Genomic DNA, 23,987 nt, shown 5'->3' with positions numbered 1-23,987 from the left:
TGATCATCATCACTTTACCAAGGTGACTTATCAATATGGTAAGTCATTTATCATTATTGTAGGCAATCGTTCTATAATTTTTACATTCTAGCTTATTTCCTTTCTTGTATAATGTTACTAATATTGATTTCACCCACTCCTCTGGCATTTTCCCTTCTTTTCATACCATATTACATAGTTGGTGCATTTATGTTACCATACTTTCACCACCATATATATTTAATATATTTAATCATTTCTCCAGTAATGTTATTGTTAACAGGACTCTTGTTGTGTTTTAGCCATCGTATTGCTTTTTCTACCTATCCTCTTAAAATGTCCATATCATGCTCATTACCTAATGGTGATATCTGCTTCAATTCTTCAGTCAGTTTCCCAACGCTATCTGAATCTAGTTTTTCTTCATATAACTTACTACAGTATCTTGTCCACTGCTGTACAGTTTTTTCTTTATTCATCAATACTTTGCCTTTTTCATCTTTAATTGTGGTCTGTTTTGGTTGCCACTTTCTATTAATGGTTATGATCATTTTGTATACCTCCCCTGTTTTATGCTCCCCATAGTACTGTTCTATATTGTTGCATTGGGCTTCTAACCATTTCATCTTATCCATTCTGAGTGCTTTTTTTTCACCTCATTACACTTTCTTCTATATTGCTCTTCTATTTGTTCTGATGTATCCCTTCTTATCTTCAACATTCTTTTCTCCTGTACTAACTTCACTGTTTCTTGTGTAATCCATTTCTACTTGATCTTCTCTTCTTCTGGTACTGCATCTTCTATTGCCTTCATTACTCTTTTCACTCTTAAATTAGAGTTTTTTTCTTTCTCCACACTTTTAAGTTTCTCTTCTAACACTGTTCTTTACCTTCTTCCTATTTCTGCTTCACATATTCTTGCTGTATCTCTTCTATTCCGATGTTGGGGTTTATATTTCTTTTTTAATTTCAACTTGATGTTTGCAATCACAAATATACTATGGTCTGAGTCTATATCCATGCCTTGAAAAGTTCGACATTGCTGTACTAATGTTATCCAGCTTCTTTTAATCATAATCATATCAATCATGTTTTTAGTTTTCCCATCATTTGATCGCCACGTCCATTTTCTACACTCCTTTTGTTGGAATCTTGTGTTACAGATCATCATCTCGCGGTCCACTATTATAATCATCTGCTTATAATTCCATATACGTTCCCATCTCTTTGATACTCCTACATGTCTATTCATCTTCCAAGTCAAAACCACGTGGTCATTCTCTCCGACTGGCGGGAGAGATGTCATCTCGGTTATTATCAACTCTTCTCATGCTATGACCAAATCCAAAACTCTTGAACCTCTTGTTCCTTCTATTACATGTTGCCTAAGACATTTGTCTCTCAAGAATTCTAGAAATTCTATCCCCTTATTGCTACATGCATTTTCCTCTCCCCAATTTATACTGCTGTAGTTAATATCTCCCATAACAATCATTCTTTTTGCACTTGCCAAGCTCAACTGATGAACATCTCCTGGTCCCCACCCTCTGTGCTCCTTGATTTGTAGCAACACCCCACTAAATATCCTGTATTCCCCACCTCTACCTCACACCATATGCTTTCAAAATCATTAGTGTCACTTCCTTCCAAAGCCTCCACTCTTAGAGGACATAAGTCATCATTTATCATAAGCAGTACTTCACCACCACACTTTACCTTCCTATCCTACCGAAAAATGCTGTACCCTGCTACTTCTATTCCTGTTATTATATCCTCTTCTGTCAACCATGTCTCAGTGATCCCAATAATCTTTGGCCAGGCTGATGCTATCAGCGCCACCAATTCCTCTCCTTTATTCCGGATACTCCTGGCATTAGTATAAAGCATTAAAATGCCTCTGTTTCTATACCTAGCATTATCCCCTCTAGGCTATACTGGGCTCAGTGTTACCTGATGTCGTCTCCCTTATCCCAAGCACCCATTCCCACAAGAGACCACCCCTGCTACCATCTACCCTGGATATTAAAAAAAGCCATCAAAAGCCTGAAATGTGGACAGGCAGCAGGAATAGATGATATTCGATCAGAAATAAGAAAAAAAGTCTTACACGGCACTGCATAGTTCAGAAGGCCTGGATAGAGGGACAAATTCCCGATGATTGGAGTATAGCGCTCATAGTACCCATATATAAAAAGGGAAATAAAACTGAATTTGAGAATTACAGAGGTATTTTCCTACTGAGTGTTCCTGGGAAGATAATGGTTGAGAAAAATTGTGGAAGAGAAGCTTGGTGTAGAACAAGCTGGATTCAGGCCAAATAGAGGCAGTCAGGATCAGATTTTCACTTTACAACAAATAGTTGAGAAATCATAAGAATATAACAGAGATCTGTATTTAAGCTTTGTAGATCTGGAAAAGACATATGAGAAGGTGCCAAGAGAGAAGCTATTCAAAACGCTACAGTTATATCATGTCAACGGGGCATTATATCAAGCAATACTTAGTCTTTATTTGAGTTGTAAGTTAGCAGTTAGAATTGAAAGAAGTACAGGAAGATGGTTTAATGTTAAATCTGATGCCAGACAAGGATGTGCATTATCCCCTCTGTTATTCATTATCTATGTAGATCACATTATGAAGAAAAGTGTTATTAAACCTGATATCAAGATTGGAGATGTTAATGTCAGCTCTTTGCTTTATGCAGATGATGATATACTTCTGAATAAATTGCTACAAGTCTGCAAGATTCTCTTATTAAATTGAATAACTGTTGTAATAGATAAGGTATGAAGGTTCGTAATAAGAAGACAAAGGCAATGAAAATAATGATGTAAGTTTTTCATGTAGTGCTATTATATCCTCTACACCCCTTGAGGGTACATGTCTGCAATGCTTGCAGACATGTATCCTCAAGGGGTGTAGAGTTCTTAGTCTGATGATTTTGTTCATTGTCCACATGGGAGTAATCAAACCCATTTGTTTGGATTAACTCCCATAATCCCATATAATGTGATCTAAACAGTCTTGTTCAGACTTTTATCAAAAGTCTTATGGTTATAAATTTAAGATGCCAAGAAATTATATACTTGGCTTAATCATTTATCCAAAAGTGTAAGGAAACAAAGTTTTGCACCTGAAATGTAATCAGGACTGGGGTAACTCATATATAGAAGCTAATGAATTCACATCACTTGCCTTAATATCCCATAATGCAAGAAAGCACATATCCTTACAGGTATGTAATAAATTTAGTTTAATCCTTTATCCAAGTGTAAATAAACAAAGTTTGCGCCTGATGTATCTTCAGGACTGAGGCAACTCATGGTAAAGGTAGACCAAGCTCTCATCACTCCTTGTCTTAGTATCTCCCATAATGTATAGCACATCTCCTTGTGGACATGTATAATGCTATATGTTAAAGGAAGGGACACTACCAAGACCGGTTTCGACCTTTATTGAATGTTCAAGTACAGGTCAAACTTCAAAAACTCAGCATTGTTCTCTTAAGTAACAAGTAGTAACAAGCTCACCCTACCCAGACCGGTTTCGACCTTTATTTAGATCACGTCAGTGGGAGCCGGACCCAGAGGTGGTGAAACCAAGGTGGAAGCAATGTCATATTTACCTATACCGAATTACCAATAAAGGTCAAAACCAGTCTGGGTAGTGACCCTTCCCTTAATGCATGGCATTATACATGTCTATAAGGAGATGTGCTTTGCATTATGGGAGATACTAAGACAAGGAGTGATAGAGCTTGGTCCACCTTTACCATGAGTTGCCTCAGTCCTGAAGATATGTCAGGCATAAACTTTGTTTGCTTACACTTGGATAAAAGATTAAACTAAATTTATTATAGTCTAACCAAGTGAAAAAAAAAAACTTCCAAAATCTTACAGGTATGTATAATGCTATGCATTATTGGAAGTACCACTACCCAGACTGGTTTTGACCTTTATCGAGGTCTCTTCAGTGGGAGCTAGACCCAGAGGGTGATTCTAAAATTGACGGAATGCAGAAGTCATATTTTCATATACGAGTAGCCAAAAGGTGTCACAGCCTTTATTAATTAAAGTACTCTGGATTTGCAATAATTGTTACAAGTTTTTCCCACCTTGGTTATACTATAAATTAAAGATACCAAGAAATTATATATACTTGGGTCTCTTTTTATGCGAATTTGAAGTTATGCGGTGCATGCCCACAGATACGAGACCTTTCGACACTTCTGTGCATGTCAACAGAAGGAGAATCCATTCCGATAATAGGGTAATCCAGCATTTCCCAAACTTTTCCTACAACGGAAACACTTCACAAATCCTGAAATTCTCATGAAACACCTTGGCTATTTTGTAATATATTCATTAATAATTAATTGTTAATTTAGCTAATTTTTTATTATTAATTAATAATTGATCATTAATTATTAATTAAATTTGGCCCAATGCAGAAAAAAAGCACCAAAGAAAAGCAATTTCTTTGGAAATGAAAATTGCAATTTTAGATTGCTTAGCAAAAGGAGAGGGATCTACAGTGATTGGTAAACATTTTAATTTAGACGAATCTACTATAAGAGCAATTAAAAATAATGAATCGCAATAAGAAAATCTGTCATTTCTGGCACAAAACTAAGTGCCAAATTATCATTGTACTCAAGAGATGCTTTATTAGAAAATACGGAACAAGTCCTTGTAATTTGGATGGAAGAATTAACTCAAAGGGGAATTCCTGTAAGTGGTTATTTAATTAAACAAAATGCTCTTCAGTTATATGAACAGATGAAGCAATTGGAGCCATCTACTTCTGCTTCCCACACTAATAAAGAATTTTCAGCTAGCAAAGGATGGTTAACTGGGTGTTTAAAAAGGAATGCACTTCATAACGTGAAGATTACAGGCAAGGTTGCAGCAGCAGATGAAGAAGCAGCCAAAAATTTTCAAGAGAAGTTAGTCAAAATTATTAAAGATGTTGTACAGGTAATCTTCATATTACACAGATGTTAGGTTCCACAAAAATGCCACGTTATATAAATCACATTATGCGAGACTCGGATCACAAAGATAAAGTAGGGTTAGGTTCCGAAATCGTTTTTTTTTTTTTTTTATGATTATATAAACAATGACATATTCAACAAAATATTTTTTTATTTAATTCAGGTAATTCATGTAAGTTAAGAAAACATAAACTATGAAACAAATGCATAGTATAAAATTATAAAAAAATTATAAATTGTATGTAAACTTCATTGCACATAATGCAAAAATCTTTTAGGCAAAATAAAATAAAGTGCATATTTTAATCGTCATCACTGTCTTCAAAACTAACGTTTCATAGATGTTCTTTTATGAGTGGCCGGACATCATCATTGCTTGAAATCTCTTGGACATCATTTGTATAATTCTCACATCACACTTCGGTTGGTTTAGTTATGAAGACATCAGTAATAAGACCTTACTTACCACTATGCTGCAATTTTTTATTAAGTTCATAATACGGAGCTAAACAAATATCCAATTGTCTCATAAATTTTCCAGAGCACCCCATTAAGAGATCATTATCCATAAATTAACTTTCTTTCCAAGTCCAATCCTTTCTATAATTTCTTTAAACTGAATTCTGTAACTGATTCATCACAATCAGAATCTTCGGCAGAACTTTCCCTGCCATTTGGAATGATTTAACAACGATTCGACGTCATCTATTGATTGTACCAGTTCCTCATTTAAATCTATTTCCCAATCAGTTAATTCGCTAATTTTGTTTTCAACCATATCGCAAAAGTGCTCTAAGTGACCATTACTATAAAAAAAAAATTTTTTTTTTTACATAAAAAAAACATTACATATTGTATGTAACTCACCAAAAAAATAAAGTGCTCAGCTTGAGATTAACACACTTATGATTTTTAATGCGCTCTCCTGGCAGAAAACTAAGACAATTTTCAACAATAAATACTTTATACGGTAAACAATTGATGTACATACGTGCTAAAGGTATTTCCCCTAATATAAATTCACTACTTATAACTACATGCGTGATACGGGGAGACTCAAATTTAATGAAGATAAAATTTGATTTTTAAGTCTCGCATTGAAAAATATATGAAAAGATAAATGGTTATTATAGTTTGTAGACCGTCTTATATCGAAACCGCATTGTATAAGTACCGCATTCAACAAGGGTTACTACAATTTGTACACTGCATTGTATAAGTATTGCGTTATACGAGGGTTACCTGTATATCGTCCTGATCAAGTAGTTAACACTGACGAAACAGGATTGTTTTGGAAGAAAATGCCTAGTTGAACTTGCATCGCATAGTCTGAGAAAAAAGTAAGCAAAGATCGAGTGACATTGTTACTTTGTAGCAATGCATCAGGAGATCTAATGTTGAAACCCCCTCCTAGTAAATAGATTTCTAAGACCACATGCTCTAAACGGCAAAGAGCTAAAACAGCTGCCGGTACTTGGTTGGCTAATACAAAGGCCTGGGTAACAACGTCTGTATTCACTGAGTGGCTCAATAATTGCTTGGTACCAGAAATGGAAACATATATGAAGCAAAAAGCTCTAAATTTTAAAGTTTTATTAATTGTTGACAATGCACCAAGTCATCCGCATTTAGAACATCCAGGTAGTGTTTTTCCAACCCAATACAACAAGCATTATTCAGCCATTAGATCAAGGCATAATTGGTTCGCGCAGTTAGCCTAGTGGCTTTGTGCTTCGCAACCATATGCCTGGGAAAGGAGTGTCCCAGGTTTCCTTCCCGTTGAAGACTTGAGTCTTGGGCATGGACAGTAGGGTTTTTTCCACCAGTTTATCTGGCAGTTTTTCTTACTGCAAGCAGGCAAACTGGCCCCATGAACACACACTTCTACAGCCAAGAATATATCCCCCCCCCAGCGGCAGACTAGGCGACAGGTCGGTTGGGAGTGGTACTAACAAGAATTCGCATCTAAGTAACACGTGGACCCTGCATAGGAAGCAGGAATAACGCATAGTGAAAGAAGATAAAGGCATAATTGTTACTTTTAAAAAATATTACTTTAAGCACACTTTTCAATTTATATTGGATAAACTAGAAAATGAATCGTTAACAGTAACTGACGTTTGGAAAAAATTTTCTATTTTGGACTGCTTAAATCATGTTGCATCTGCTATCGCTGAAATAAGACCACAAACTTTAAATGTTTGCTGGAAAGCAGCTTGGCCTGGATGTATTGCAAACAGTGTAACATGCAAACATCTACATTATCAAACTCCTGGATAACTGCTGCCTTTTTTTTTTTTTTTTTCGTTAGAGGGCGCCAAAAATAGGACTTTAGATCTTTTGTCTTTCTGCAATTATATTGTTTCACTCACTCACTGTCGCGTTTACATGTGTGTTGTGCTCTGATGATGCTGAGTTGAAAATCAGCGAAATATTAGCGTTAATAAAACATCCTTGTTGATAAAAGTGTTTGTGGTGTTGTTAATACCGTGAAAAATAAGTCATGAATAACCAGCAACGCCTAAGCTTATCTGTTAGATCTACATTATCAGCTGAAATCATTACATCGACACTTGAAATTGGTGGAGAAGGTTTTGATACATTTAGCCAGAACGATGTAGATGAATTGCTTGTGGATAATGCCTTAGGTGATGATGATATTATTGGATATCGATTAACTTTAGATATCGTCGAAGATCCAGAAAACGATAGTGAAGCGGAAGAAAAACCTGTCCCTCTTACTGCAAATATAATTCGAGAAGGTCTTGAACTGTGCAATAAATTGGAAAATCATTTTCTTGTTAATGACAAATTCTGAACGAGCCTTTAAATTCCAACGTGAGCTGAAGAACTGCATGTCTGGATATTGCGAGCTGTATAAAAAATTAGCGAAATCATCATCGCAAAGTTTAATCACTGATTACATTGTCAGAAGAAAAAAATCAGCACAGAATGAGGGTGAAGCTAATTCTGTTTGTGAAGAACCATTGCCTTTAGAATACAGATCTGATGTGCTGACTGTCTCTTCTGGTGATGAAAGTGATTTTGCACCAGTTCGCAAACATTCCGAATATTGTCTAATAGCGATGATAATTCTGATGACAAAATGTTAAAAAAAAAAAATGTTGCTTTTCAATAAAATTAAATGAATAAAGCTTTAAAACAAATTTAGGCATTCTTATTTTCCTGAATTTTCATAAACTTTCTTTATGAGATTTTAGGTTTATTTTAATCCATTGCTTCTGTTTTATGTGGTTTTTAAAATTATACAACGTATCCCTGATTTTTCAACGTAAGTTAGGCCTTTTTTGCGCGATTTTTTTTTATATGCAGTTTTCTGTGGAACGTATCTACTGCATAAAAAGAGACCCGACTGTACTTGGTTTAATCCTTTATCCAAGTGGGAAGGTAAACATAGTGTGCTCCTGAAATATAATCAGGATCTGGGAAAACTTCCAACAACTATCTCTAATCCAGAGTATTTTAATAATAAGGTGTGACACTTTTTGGCTACTCTTATATGAAAATATGACTTCGGTATTACTTCAGCCTCTTAGCATCACCTCTGGTTTCGACCTTTATCGAGGTCTCATCAGTGGGAACCAGAACCAGAGGTGGTGATACCAAGGTGGAAGCAATGGAGAAGTCATATTCACCTATACAAGTTGCCAAAAGGTGATTCACCTTATTATTAAATTACTCCAGATTTAGAGAAAGATGTTGGAAGTTTTTTTTCACTTGGTTAGACTATAATGAATTTAGTTTAATCCTTTATCCAAGTGTAAGCAAACAAAGTTTGCACGTGAAGTATCTTCAGGACTGAGGCAACTCATAATACCACGAGTGGCCTCAGTCCTGAAGATACTTCAGGTGCAAACTTTTGCTTGTGGTGCCACGAGTTGCCTCAGTCCTGAAGATACTTCAGGTGCAAACTTTGTTTGCTTACACTTGGATAAAGGATTAAACTAAATTCATTATAGTCTAACCAAGTGAAAAAAACTTCCAACATCTTTCTCAAAATCTGGAGTAATTTAATAATAAGGTGACTCACCTTTTGGCAACTTGTATAGGTAAATATGACTTCTCCATTGCTTCTACCTTAGTATCACCATGTCTGATTTTGGCTCCCACTGACGAGACCTCAATAAAGATTGAAACCGATCTGGGTAGTGGCCCTTCCCTTAATGCATGGCATTATACATGTCCACAAGGGGATGTGATTTGCATTATGGGAGATACTAAGACAAGGAGTGATGAGAGCTTGGTCCACCTTTAATACAAGTTGCCTCAGTCCTGAAGATACGTCGGGTGCAAACTTTGTTTGCTTACACTTGGATAAAGGATTAAACTAAATTTATTATAGGGTATTCCCACCTTATGTGACTGCTAATTCATAAGTAGTATAGAAATAGAAGACATGGCACAACATAAATAAAAAAAAAAAAAAAAATTTTAATTAGGTAAAGATTTTTGGAAAATTTTCTAGTGTTTTTTTTCCTTTTTATATTTTGGGAGACCTGGCTTCACCAATGGCTTTGCAAATACTATTGGTCATCCCTGTTATCTCTAGGAAGTGTGAAATTTTGATGTCAACTTGTTTTGTATATCATACTGCACATCTGAAGTATTTGAAGCAGTTAATTTGTTCTAAAATTTTATTTTCAGTCATGGTTTTACTTTTGATTGGAGGAGCATAATGGATGCTAGTTCTGGTTCTGCTGAACAGTGCCTATGGAAGTATCCATTGAAGAAATACAGTGTGGAAACTGACTGTCTGTGAGAAAGTGGCTGAAGAAAAAGAGGGATCCTTTCAACCAAATCACTCTTTACTAAAGCTGTGGGTTCATAGCACTTATCAAAAGAGATCCAAACTCAGAATCTGTTGAGTGTGTTATTTTTATGCTTTTATATATATGTTTTATTTTATTTTATTTATAGCAGTCCCATACACAAAAGGCTGGAAATATGTAGCAAATTTTTGTGTAGGTGATAGTGAAAAAACATTGAACTCTTTTTAAGCCATTCTGGGAAATAAAGTGCTGATCTCACACCGGACAGAATTTACAATGGTTCAGTCCAGCTTCTTCTCTGAAGAAAATGCACTTTTCAAACAATCGCTTACATGGCTACATACATTTTCTACAATGTACCCTTAATGTGTATAGTATTAGATTACTAACTACCCTAAATACCCTTGGGTAGTGAATGACCATTTATGAATAATCATTCACTGTAAAGATCTATTGAGCCATTGCCTTTTCCTATCTCAAAGATAGGAAAAGGCAATGCTATGTTCTACATTGTTATATTTTATTTATTTTATTTCATTTTTAATAAATAGCATAGTTCAGCTGAGTTGGTATTTATAATTCCATCTCAATATTTAGCAAAAACCTAAGGAGAAACTTTTTTTTTCCCTGTATTTCATTCACAAAAGGTTGTACAGCTATAATGTATTCAAAACGGTGAGATAATTTGGGGAAACCCTGTTGTCCTAAATTTGGGATATTTATCAAGCCATTTTAGTCATCTTCCAGTGAGTAGGATGTAGTCTCGCACCAGGGGAGGAAATTCATCTTCCACCTGAAGGCTTTCACAAAGGCTTCTCAACTGAAATCTTGTATGACCCTTTTAGAAGATTGTAAGTTTCAATCATATCACCCCTCTTTCTCTTGTTTATTAGTGTCTGCAGTGTTCAAATTCTCAATCTATCTTCATAATCAGTATTCCACAATCTTGATATCATTTTTAGCACTTTCCTTTTCACTCTCAACACTGTATCAGAATCACAATGGAGACCAGACCTGATTACAATAGTCCAAGTGAGGTTTTATCAAGGCCTTGTAAAGAGGAAAAATGACATCCTTATCTTTACATGTTCAAGTTTGTTTCAGCATTGCAATTATTGTGAGTAGTTGTATTTACACATTTTGCTATATGACTTGAACTTCAACTTCCTGTCTAATAAAACTCCAAGATCCCTAGACTTATTAATTTTTTCCAACATAATCCCAAGAATATAATATGCCATTGGATATCAAATCATGTCTAAGTGCATGACTTTACATTTGCTGACATTGAACTGACATCCATTTTCCCATCCCCATAATTCCAGCCTATTCAAATCATTCTGCAAATACTGCATATCACCACATTCCTGATTACCCTACCTATCTTTGAATCATCAGCCAATAACTGTATGTCGCATGTCATTAATGTGTAGATTGAATAACAGTGGACCAAGGACTGATCCTTGTGGTACACCACTGATTACCTTAAATCTTGTGAACTCACCCCCCCCCCCCCCATATTCCACTTTTTGATATCTGTCCATCAGCGAGCCTCTTATCTAGGATTAAATTTTATAATCTAATCCACTATTCTCCAATTTATGTAACAGTCTTCTCTTCCATGCGTAAATTGCATGGAAGACTTTTGCACAAAGGAGCAGTTCACAAAGGTCTTTCATCCTTGTGAATGGGGGCATCATGGAGAGTTTGAGAGCAGTGAATGATCAGGAGGAGAGACTAACTGTGAATGAGGAAGAAGTATATGTGGAATTAAGCAAATCTATCAACCCATTTCTGAATGCAAGCCCTAATAAACTTTTCCAAAATATTCACCACTGCTCCTGAGATATGGATTGTCAATAGTTGGATACATCAGTCTTTGCACCACCCTTGTGCAATGGGATTGGTATGCTTTCTTTCCATTCCTGCAGAGTTTTTCCTGTTCTGAGGCTCAAATTATATAGCCTGCTCAAAGGAATAGCCAGTTCAACTGAACTGAATTTAAAGGACATGCTGCAATGACTGCACATTGTATTGCTGCTATCATAAGAATTACACTTATATATAGGAATAAGGAGTGGTTATCGCCACTGGTCAGACCACACTTGGCATTGTGCTTAGATTTGGTTATCTGGTTTTTATTGTGATATGAAACATTGACTAAGATAATATCAGGACTCTGGAATATTCTATATGGAGCGAGGTTGAAGGAATGTGAATTACAGAGTTCGGTGATAGAAGGAAAAGCAGTGATATGATAGAGATGTTCAAGTTAGTGAGGATAGAGTCTTTGTAGCTTAGTCAGTATAAATGAAGCCCTTTGGTCGAAAAGACCTGGGTTCGATATCTACTCCTCTTCATGGATAGGATGTGAGGAACTTTTATCTGGTGTCTTGGACTAAAGGTGAGTTAGCAGATCTCATACGGTGGTGTAGGGTTTTTACCTCCTGTAAACAGGTTTTTTGTCCTTCGAACAGGCAAAGCGGCCCCTTGAACACATACTTCTACAGATAAAAATACCTTTCCCCAATGTCAGGCTCTGGTACAAGTCGATTGGGATCATGCGCATAAAGTTGCATCACGTAAAAAAGATCAACCTCAAATAGATTAGATAAGGCACAAGAAGAAATTAGTGAGGATGTTTTATCCAATTAATGGAAGTTATGTAAGAAGTGGTGAAGAGAGTTTTAGGAAGACGAGTAGATATTTACATGGAGAACTGTGGATGAATGGAATGCATTACCAGAATACATTGTTAATGCAGGGAGTATTAAGGATTTTAAGATTCAGTATGATAAATATTATTATTATTATTAACACCCGACCTCCATGGAGTCAGAGACTCATTGTGGTAGGTACTCACTATTGCATACAATGCTCATCCAACTGCTTCTTAAACTGATTCAATGTGTCCACATCCACAACACACTCAGACAATGCATTCCACTCACCAACCATCCTCCATGCAAAGACCCTGCTTCTCACTCCTTTGCTCACACCCTCCTTATACTGTTTCCAGCAATGGCCTCTTGTTTTATCCCCCTCTCCCATTCTATGAAAAATCTCTTCCATGTCTATCTGATAACAACTCCTGACCAGCTTATAATCATATTCTCCCGTCTTCCTCCTACCCACTTCTGAATTTATCATGAGGCTGTGCAACTTACATTCTCTCAATCTGTCTTCGTACTCCACATTCCAAAGACCACTGACTACCTTTGTGAATCTTTTCTGTACCCTTTCCAACATGTCCTCATCACCATGAAAACCTGGTGACCAAATCTATGCACAATAAATCCAACACAGAAGTCTGTTATCCAATTCCATCTGTTTCAGTTTATTTAAGAGCTTGTCATGTGGCTGTCTATCAAAAGCCTTTGCAAAATCCAAGTACACCACTGTATATGCATCTCCTCTGTCCAAGGTATTTGTCACCTTGTTATAGTACATAAGTAAGTTAGTGAAACATGATCTCCCCTCTTAACAAACCCATGCATAACCACAGAGAATACTGCTGTTATCAACCCATTTCTGTATCCTACTTCTCACCAATCTCTCCAGGACCTTCACTACAATTCCAGATATACAGACTGGTCTATAATTTGAAGCTACAGCCTTATCACCACCTTTATGCAGCAGAACAATTTTACCCTCCTTCCACTCCCTTGGAACCTGTGCTGTTGCAAAACTCTTGTTAAATAGGCATGCCAATGCTACTGCCAGTTCCGTGGAACATTCTCTTAAGATGCTTGGTGATATTTCATCAAATCCTATCACCTTATTAACATCAAGGTTATTTATTTCCTCAAATACCTCCTGCTCACTCGCAATTAAGTTATCCTCTCCTATGTCCTCTACACTTATGTTTCTCATGATTCCACTCTGATCATGATGAAACACACTTGTATAAATTGATCACCGAATACCTCAACAAGTCTTCTGCAGCAGTTTCCATTCTACTACTTTCATCCTTTAACTTCATCTTTCCATGATCATTCTTCCTTCTATTTGCCACATATCTAAAAAAAAAAAAAAAAAAAAAAAAACCACTCTAGGGTTTTTCTTAGCCTGATTTGCCAATTTCTGCTCATACTCTACTTTTGTTTTCCTTACTAACTAAGTCACTCTCCTGGCTTGTTCGTTATATTCTTCATGTGACTGATTACCATTATTCATCTGGTACTTCCTCCAAACGACTTTCTTTTTCCAGATTTCATACTTAAGCTTCACGTTCATCCATTTTACACCAACCTTCTTCAGCCTTTTGGCCTTTGGGATACATTCATACATTGATGCTGTTATGTATTTCTTTGTAAGCTCCCATGCAGCATTTATTTCCTTACCGTTGAATTTCTCGTTCCATGTTATAGCTCGAAGTTGTCTCCTAAGCTTGTCATAATCATCAGCCTTATAATTCCACATATATCCTTTCCTTGCAAAAGCCTGTATATGACTAGCCACAACACAGGTAATTACTTCATGATCACTTTCACCAACTGGAGAAAAATGTGAAACCCCTCTAACAATTACATCCTCTGATGAAATGATGAGATCTGGAACTCTTGATCATCACGTGCCTTTCTTTATGTGCTGCCTGAGATAGTTATCTCTCAAGAACTCGAGAAATTCACTTTTGTTATTCCCAAATGCTATCTCTTCATTCCAATCTACAGGATGTACCTGAATTCATGGCCCAAACGTGAGGGGATGGTAGTACACACTGAAACCACCAATATTCGTCATAGAATTGGCGGTTACAAATGCAGCCCAGTGCCGGTAGTGGTGCAGACGAGGTGGCATGGCTTAAAAACACTGGATCGGCCAAGCCCCAGCATTCTCAGTGCCGACCGGACGAGATGGAGCATTACGAATGCAGAGAAAGCCAATATGCACTTGATGTATGGCATAGCTGAGGGCAATGGTAGAGAGGTGCAAAGACTGTACAATGAGTGATATCCTATGCGCTGTGTGCCCGATCATAAAATGTTTGTGCGACTGCACTGTCAGCTGTGTGAGGCAGGCACCTTCCACGTCAGTCAACATGATGCTGGACGAGCACGGATGCCCAGAACGCCAGCTATGAGTGATGACATCTCGTGTATGGTGACAGATAACCCAGGTACAAGCATGTGATCTGCTGCCCGGAGCCTGGGTGGGCATTGGAACAGTGTCTGGTGAGTACTGCATGAAGAAGGGCTACACCCCTATCACTTGCAGTGAATGCAGACATTGACAGCTGTTGAATATCCCCTGCGCATGGATTTCACCGAGTGATTCCTGCAGCAAAGTGTCGTACAGTCCGATTTCCCCACTGATGTGCTCTTTATAGATGAATCAACTTTCTCACGTGAAGGCATAGTCAATGTCCATAATGTGCATTTGTGGGCAGCCCAGAACCCACATGGTACACGTTCACAGTCAAACTAGCAACAGTTCGGCGTCAATGTCTGGGCGGGAATCGTGCATGACCACTTAATTGGACCCTACCTACTGCCGGACTGCCTCGATGGGTGAATGTACCGTATTTTTCTGCAACAGGTTTTGCCGGAATTGCTTCAGGATTTTCAAGTCTCCATCCGCTCCCATATGTGGTTCCAGCATGATGGGGCACCCGCCCATTTCAGCATGTTAATGACACCACGGCAGATCTGGTAGCCCGACTGCCATTGCAGCCAGCGATGTGCACAACAAGCCTGTTTACGAGGCAGGTACGCCAATCACTACTTCGCTGTTGTGCTTCATGTATCAACTTTGGTGGGCAGACGTTTGAGCATTTGTTGTAATGATCTCCAATAAATGTCATTCTGGAAACCTGTGTCTGTCCTTCATTTCCGACTCCTCACTATGTTTGTGGCCGCATATTCTATGACAAATATTGGTGGTTTCGGTGTGTACTACCATTCCCTCACTTTGGGCCATGAATTCAGGGACACCCTGTATTCCGCCATAATATCTCAATATGTTGTCAATTGAATGAACCTCCCACAGTGAGTCTGCTGACTCTGTGGAGAGTGTAATAATAATAAACTCTTAGTAGGGACATAAGCATAATGTAAACATATAGAGCAGTGTTTCTCAAAGTGTGGTAAGCGTACCCCTGGGGTATGCGAAAGGTCGTTCGGGGATACTTAGCAATTTTTGGCTATGCATAATTAAAGGAGTCATTATATTTTTCAACAAACAGTGCAATTAGAGACAACCGGGATAAAAACGGCACTAACTAATGAATCACATCCCCCTCCAAAAGAAACTGCTGTATAGACCAAGCAAAACCATATGTTGCTGGTGGAACATATGGTTTTGCTTGACACCACCCCGTCACGAACGTGTTAAAACTAAGAAATATATAGTGAATGTGTTTCGGATATTATGGAATTTGGTTGAAGGGAATTACCATTTCAACTCAGCTGTTGAAATGCTAATTTGTCTTTGGTTTGCGTGATCTTTTGTTAATACCGCACTAATCATATGCAGTTCTTCGCTGCTCTACATATCCCAAATCTTGTAAATTACTGGTAATTTTTGCTTGAAATAATGGGAAAGAATATGACGGTATTTGGATAGATGACTTTGACGGTGCACACAAAGAACTGTTCTCGATGCCAAAAGTAGTGATAGAGAGTACGAGCTTCTTGGTAAGTTGCACCATTTTCAGGTTTTTTCTGAAAACTTTAGTTTCTAAAACTCCCCACACATATCTCACAACACGATTTTTTAGCTTTAATTTTGGCAAAAAAGTGAGAGTTATATAATCCAGTAAATACGGTATTTTTTTTTTAGCTTTCAAATTCTTACGTATGGATCATTGGTTAAAGATTGGATTTATAAAACCCCCAAAACAGAGCAATATAGCAAATACAAGTAGCTGTAAGCAACAAGAAAACGTTGATATTGCATCTGGATCAAATGAAATTGATAAGGGTGTGTCGTCTGACATCTCTAGGGATCCAACTAGAAAGAGGATGAAAACTCTTTGTAATTATGATGTGAATTAGATGAAATGTGCATTTTCATGGATGGGAAATGAAGAGGAACTTATTCCAAATTTTGTTTTCTATTAAAAATAAACAATTTTTTGTTTACATGAACATATAAATTCAAATAAAATAGACAGTTACAATGAAATATACTTTATTTATTTATTATTATTTTGATAAGGGGGTACTTGGTAATAATGAAATTCATTTTTCTCAGCTGCATTGCTAGTATTGATGCTGAGATTTGTAATCACTATTGATCTTGCACACATTTTTGATTTCTGTCTCATTGATCTTAAATATATTATGGACAGTTCTTTAATCTCACATTTTCAACAAAAAGATGCATATGCCATTTTGTTTAGTTTTACTAAATCAAATGGTACAAGTAGTGTGCCCCTTCTGCAATGAGTACTTGGAGGTAATAAGAGCATCTTGATGAATATTTCATGTTAGAACATGTCTAATGTAGTCTTCTCTTTGTGATCTTTAACATGGAATTTCTTTATCTCACTTAGTAAAATTTATTTGTTGTCTCCATCACTCTCCCAAGGCTCATACTAAACTTTTTCATTTCTGCCTAGCTTCATTTTTCTCAGCTGCATTGCTAGTATTGATGCTGAGATTTGTAATCACTATTGATCTTGCACACATTTTTGATTTCTGTCTCATTGATCTTAAATATATTATGGACAGTTCTTTAATCACAATCTTATGTTGATTCTTCTTTCTCTTATGGTATCTGACATTCTAAGAATGCAAAGTGGATGATTTTTGTGAATTATATTCAGAACTTAATGCTGGCTAAGACATTGTTAAACAAGCCCCCCCCCCCCTCCCCCACTGAATTCACCAGGAAACTATGGCACACAGCAAAAAGTCAGCTACTGGAATAAACACTGCAACTCAACATACAGAGTTCAAGATTGGTACCATCAACATAAACATCAATGGAAAAGAGCTTGCAGAAGAATTGGATAAGTACCAGATCAACATGTTAGGTGTCACTGAAACAGGGTGAGATCATCATCAAATTCTTGACATGCACCCTCAAGGGGTGTACAGGATACGATAGTGCTTCATTAATAACTTCCTATCTACATTTTCCTCCAAATCAGTCTGTTACTTGTCAAGACTCCAACATCATTACCAGATCTTATATTTCTATCATCTAAGGCACTTTGTACCATATCAATCCACCTATATCTTGGTCTTCCTCTGGGTCGTTTTCCTGCCAACCTGACAGAGAACACTTGTTTTGCTAATCTTTCCTCGCCCATTGTGTTCAAGTGACCATACCACCTGAGATTAGCTCTGCTAATGCATTCCTGGATGCTGACAATGTCAAGTTCTTTCCTAATATCCTCGTTTTTAATATGATATTGCCATTGATGCCATCTGTTCACGCCTCTAATCTTTCTCAGGACTCTCATAATTTACCATCTTCACTAAAAATCGTGCTTAAGTAGCTGAAATATTTTACTTGTTCCACAGGTTCCCCATTCAAAACACAGTTGACATTTTCAATGATTCTACCTATTTTCATTGTCTTTGTCTTTTTATTGCTGACCTTCATACCATATCTATTACAACAGTTATTCAATTTAGTGAGGGAATCTTATATATGGGTACTCTTAGAGCTCTACTCCAATCATCAGGAATTTGTTCTTTTGTCCGGGGCTTCTGAACTATGCAGTTCAGCCATTTTATGACTTTTATACCACTATACTTCAGCATATCTGGTCGAATATCATCTACTCCTGTTGTCTTTCCACATTTCAAGCCTTTGATGGCTTTTTTTACTTCAAGTATGGATATGTATTCCTGACTGCATGCCTGTGCAGTGTTTTTTACCACTGTGCTATCAGTGCTTGTTTCATTTAGCAATTTTTCGAAGTAATTACTCCATACTTCAAGGATATCTTTTTCTCCCTTTTTCATGTCACCTTTATCATCTCTAACTCCTTTTACAGCACTCTTTCCTCCATTTCTAAGCTTCAACAACCTGCAGAATATCTTACCACCTACTTGATATTTATTTTCTATGTTCTTGCCTAAGTCCTCCCATGACTTTTGTTTAGCTAGTTTTACACACTGTTTAGCTTTGTTACATTTGTCTGTGTATTCTCTAAGAACACAAGCTAACTTATTTGCCAGGAACTTTTGATATGCTTTCTTCTTTTTCTTCACTACCTCTTTAACTTCCTGTCCACCATGGAGTTCTGATTTTTCTATCCTTGCAGACAACCTCACCACATGTCTCTCTGGCCGAATCAATCAGGGTTTTCTTCAAGGTTTGCCACTGAATCTCCAAGGTTTGGTTCTTGTTCTCAAACTCTTTCATTTTTTCTTCAAGAATCTTTATGTATTTTAGTCTTCAGTTATCATCTGAGAGCTGCTCAACTTTTATTCGCTTTAAAACTTTCTTACATGTTATTCTTTTCAATATGAAATTCAATTTTATCCTGCTCAAGACTGAATAGTATTCACTTCCAATTTCAAATCCTCTGTACACTCTGGTGTCCTGCTCCAGGGAGAAAACATCACTATCAACAATAACATAGTCAATAAGACTTTTCTTATTCCTAGCCTCTTCTCTCCATGTGAATTTGTGCACATTTTTATGTTGGAACATGGTGTTAGTAATAACCAGTCCATCTCCTGAGCAGAAATCCAACATAAAAATGTGCACAAATTCACATGGAGAGGCAAGGAATTTTGGTTGGCCATTATTATTAGCTTTGCTCTTTTCTCCAAATTTTCCTAAAACATTTTTGTGTCTGATAATCACTTCCTACCCTGCTATTGAGAACCCCTGAGACTTTGCCTTTTTCATTGTGTCAGTAGCTTTCTCTAGAGCCTCAAAAAATTCTTCCACTTCTACCTTAGTAGAGCCTTCTGTGGGACATTTTGCACAAATAAGTCTCATTGTACAGTTCCCCATTCTGATATTTGCCCAAATCACTCTACTTGACACACTGCCTGCCATTTAAGACGATGAGACTCGTATTTTGTGTTGAATACTATGGCTACTCCTTCTTTTCCTTGATTGTCATTGCCTGAATATAACATTTTGTATTTATTGCTCAGAAAGATCTCACCAGTTTTTGTCTTTTTCATTTCAGTCACCCCTATTATGTCGATCTGGTACTTATCTAATTCTTCAGCTAGTTCCATTTCTTTTCCATTTAGGCTTCTTATGTTGATAATACCAATCTTTAACTCTGGTGATGTTGAGTTGGGGTGTGCTTTCAGATTTGTTCCAATAGCTGACTTTTTGCTGTTCACCCTGATTCCCTGGCAAAAACAACGGGGGACTTGTTTAATCAGATGATGTCCCAGCTGGCATGAAATTTTGTCATGTTGTACCATCGAATGGGTGATCAGATAAATGGAGTAGCTATAGTATTCAACATTGAATACCAGAATAATTTTCTTGAATGGCAGTCAATAACAAGTAATGATGTGGACAAACATCAAAATGGCAAACGGAATGAGACTTGCTCACAGTAAGTTCCACTAACAAAGAAGTGGATGAATTCTTTGAGCCATTAGAGAAGGCAGCGCACAGAACAAAAAGGAAAAGTTGGTCCTTGTTGGAGATCTGAACTGCAGAGTAGGAAATGATCGTCATATAGAAATGGTTTGGGGAGATTCAGAGAAAAGAGCAAAGCTAATTGTGAATATTTACTGGATTTGTTTTAGGACATGGATTAGTTATTACTAACACCATATGATATTAAATCAGATGTGAGACAATGATGCATATCATTGTCTCACATCTGATTAACAGGGTATATGTGGAATTACCGTGCTGGCAAGTATGACAAGCTTAGGAGATTGCTTGGATCATAAAAAAAAATGAGGAATTATTTGTAGGAAGTGAGATCGCTAGGCTGCGCGCAGTGATACAAGATGCGCAGCGGCAATTAGAGCACCTGCAAAACTCTTTCCAGAGTGATTCGTCTAACGGAAATAAACAGCGTGGGCGAGTTTCCGAAATGAAGGAGAGAGTATTGTATGGTGACTCGTTATTAAGAGGAGTAATAGATGGGAGTGTAACTAAATCGTACTTGCCGGGTGCGAAATTTAAGGATGTAAGTGAGAGCATTAGAGTGCAAAAACAGAGGGTGAAAGAAATAACAATTGTGGCTGGTACGAATGAATTGAAAGGTGATAAATTTTTTATGAGAGAGGACTTGAAAGTATTGTTAAAGGTAGCGAAAGAAAAGAGTGACAGAGTTAGAATGGTGAGTCTGTTACCGCGGTATGACAGAGAGGAATTTAGAAGGAGGGCCATAATCGCAAATGATATTATGCGCAGGTTATGCGGACGGTGTGGTGTGGAATTTGTGGACGTGTGGAATGAGTTTGATGGGCGAAAGGACTTATACAAGATGGATGGACTGCATTTGAATGGACTTGGTGTGCGGAGAATGGAAAAAGTGTTGCTGAATGAAGTGGAAATGGATGTGCAGAACCAGGGATACTGGAACTACCAAGGAGGGGGGGAAGTGGATATCCAGACATCAGTGAGACAGTTGAGTGTAAAAATGTATATAATGTACCTGAGCCAGCAATAAGGACAAAAAATGGGAATGGGATATTTAGAATAAAGCATCAAGATAGGGGTGGGACAAAGGGAACACTGCAATTCATGTATACTAATGCCAGGAGTATTAGGAACAAGAAGGAAGAATTTTTGGCCTTGATTGGCTCTTCCTGGCCACAGGTTATTGGCATTAGTGAAAAATGGCTGACGGAAGATGATATATTTAGTGGGATAGAATGTGTAGGTTATAGTATGTTTAGGAGGGACAGAGAGAATAAAATTGGGGGAGGGGTGTTATTGATGATAGCTGATGAACTGCAGCCAAGGAGAATTGAAGTATTGCAGGATAGTGAAAGGAGCTCATTTGAGGCTATTTGGTGTGAGATTGATACTGGCAGAATAAAATATACAGTTGGGTGCTGCTATAGACCAGGTGATGGAATAGATGGTGGAGATGGTATGCATAAACAAATTGATGAAATGAGTGGAAGGAGGGTAATTATTATGGGGGATTTCAACTATGGTAACATTGATTGGAAGGAGGAGAGGACACATGTGAGGAAGGAAATGGATTTTATTCAATTATTAAGGGATAACTATCTGAAACAGCATGTAATTGAAAATACTAGGGGTGTGAGAGTGCTTGACCTGGTAATAGTATCTGAGAATTAGTCTGTAATGAATATGACCATGTTGCCACCTATTGGTGAGAGTGATCATAAGGTCTTGACCTGGGAGGTGGCTAAAGGTGTGAAATTTGTGATTAAGACAGGGTATATGTGGAATTACCGTGCTGGCAAGTATGACAAGCTTAGGAGATTGCTTGGATCAGTGCCATGGCATGTACAACTGCAAGGGCTGGACGTCGATAGAGCATGGGAAGTGATCAAAGAGCATTTACAGGAGGTTATGGCTGATTGTGTATACCTAAGGTCCGAATAGTGAAACAAGGAGGGGTTAAATGGATGAATAACACCATTAAACTTGAGCTGCAAAAAAAGAAACAACTATGGAGGGAATTTAAAGAAATGGGTGACCTGCAGGCACACGAATGGTATAAAGTACAGGCTAGAAGGGTAACGAGTGTGGTAAAAACAGCAAAAGCGGATTATGAAACGAAACTAGCTATGCAAGCAAAAGAGAATCCCAAACAGTTCTTTCAATATGCTGCAAGCAAGAAAAAAACTGTACATGGCAAAATGATTTTAAGGAATGACGATGGTAAAGAGTTCACTGAACCAGTCGATATAGTGGAGTTACTGAGCGCGCACTTTGCAAAAGTATATCATCCAGGTGGTGACGTTGAAAAAATGAAGGAATCATTAGTTTATATGGGAATTGTGATGAATGAAGTGGAGGTGAATAGTCTATTACAGAACCTTAATGTGAATACATCTGTGGGATTGGATGGTATACCGGCACGGGTCTTGCATGAAGCGGCTAATGAATTATCAGTGCCCTTGACCATGTTGTTTAATCTGAGTCTCAGGTCTGGCTTAGTCCCGAAGGCGTGGAAAGAGGGGAAAATAGTTCCACTGCATAAAGGAGGATCCAAGACTATGGTTGCAAATTACCGACCGATCAGCATATCAGGAGTCGTTGTCAAGGTCTTGGAAAAAGTAGTCAAGGGAAAAATACAGGAATGGATTGATGAAAATGAGATACTGTACAGAGGACAGCATGGCTTTGTGAAGGGTAGATCATGCCTCAGTAACTTGCTCAAGTTTTATAACAAGGTGACGGCTGAACTGGATAAGGGAAATGGGTTTACAGTGATACTGCTGGACCTGGCAAAGGCGTTTGACAGGATACCACATGGAATTCTAATCCGTAAACTACAACATATGGGAATGGATATAGGGTTGGTGAGATGGATAGCTGGGTGGTTGATGGAGAGATATCAAAGAGTAGTTTATTCAGGAGTAGAGTCCAAAAAACGGCCTGTGACTAGTGGTGTGCCACAGGGTTCTGTTCTTGGACCACTGCTGTTTAATCTGTTCATTAACGATATAGGGAATGGTCTAAGTGGGACAGTTCATTTGTTCGCTGATGATGCAAAGTTGGGTAGGGCGATAGTGAATGCAGAAGATGTCAAAGTCTTGCAAGATGACTTAGATAGATTGGAGTTCTGGACTAAGGAGAATGGATGTCAATTTAATGTGACAAAATGTAAGGTTATGCATTTCGGAGTGAAAAGATTAGCAGCAGTATACCACATTGGTGGAACTGTACTCCAAGAGATTGATGAGGCCAGGGACTTGGGAGTGTTGGTGGATAGGGAGATGAAGTTTAGGGGACACATTGCGAAAGTAGCTAAATCAGCTCATCAACTCACTTGGTTGTTGAAAAATACCTTGACGAGCAGAGAAAAACAAGTTATTGTACCTCTGTACCGAGCCCTGATAAGACCTCATCTCGACTACTGTGCCCAGATTTGGTCACCTCGGTTCCTTCTTGATGGGGAGGAGGTTGAGAAGATCCAGAGGCGAGTGACTAAGATGATAGCAGGTCTATGGAATGCACCATATGAGAACAGGTTGAAGATTTGTGGGTTGCAGAAACTAGTTGATAGGCGAAAAAGGGGAGATATGATTGAGACATTCAAATTGCTAAAGGGATTCTATAGGATTAATTCAGATGATATTTTTGAGATCAGGACTGGTGGTGGGAGAACTAGGGGACACCCATGGAAGCTG

The 23,987-nt window shown here is 37.7% G+C and overlaps 1 protein-coding gene across 9 annotated transcripts in view; it reads left to right on the top strand.

Moving 5' to 3' along the window:
• Positions 1–23,987, top strand: part of LOC150109879 (DNA-binding protein P3A2-like) — a 343,228-nt gene that overhangs the window by 24,019 nt on the left and 295,222 nt on the right. For 4 of the 9 annotated variants that reach the window (XM_090397108.1, XM_090397155.1, XM_090397148.1 and 1 more), the window contains exon 2: positions 9,638–9,853. The exons of 2 other annotated variants lie outside the window; for them this stretch is intronic. The gene's annotated coding sequence lies outside the window, so the exon portion shown is untranslated. Of the gene's footprint in view, positions 1–9,637; positions 9,859–23,987 lie in introns of all 9 variants that reach the window. 3 more of the 9 variants (XM_090397133.1, XM_090397102.1, XM_090397115.1) reach the window with 2 other exon arrangements.

The sequence above is a fragment of the Typopeltis vanoorti genome, chromosome 1, assembly GCF_054136105.1.
Source record: "Typopeltis vanoorti isolate ZY-2024b chromosome 1, IOZ_Tvanoo_1.0, whole genome shotgun sequence".
In the NCBI taxonomy this organism is placed as follows: Eukaryota; Metazoa; Arthropoda; class Arachnida; order Uropygi; family Thelyphonidae; genus Typopeltis; species Typopeltis vanoorti.
Note: the sequence above shows the minus strand (reverse complement) of the source record. Positions and strands in the feature narration are given on the sequence as shown.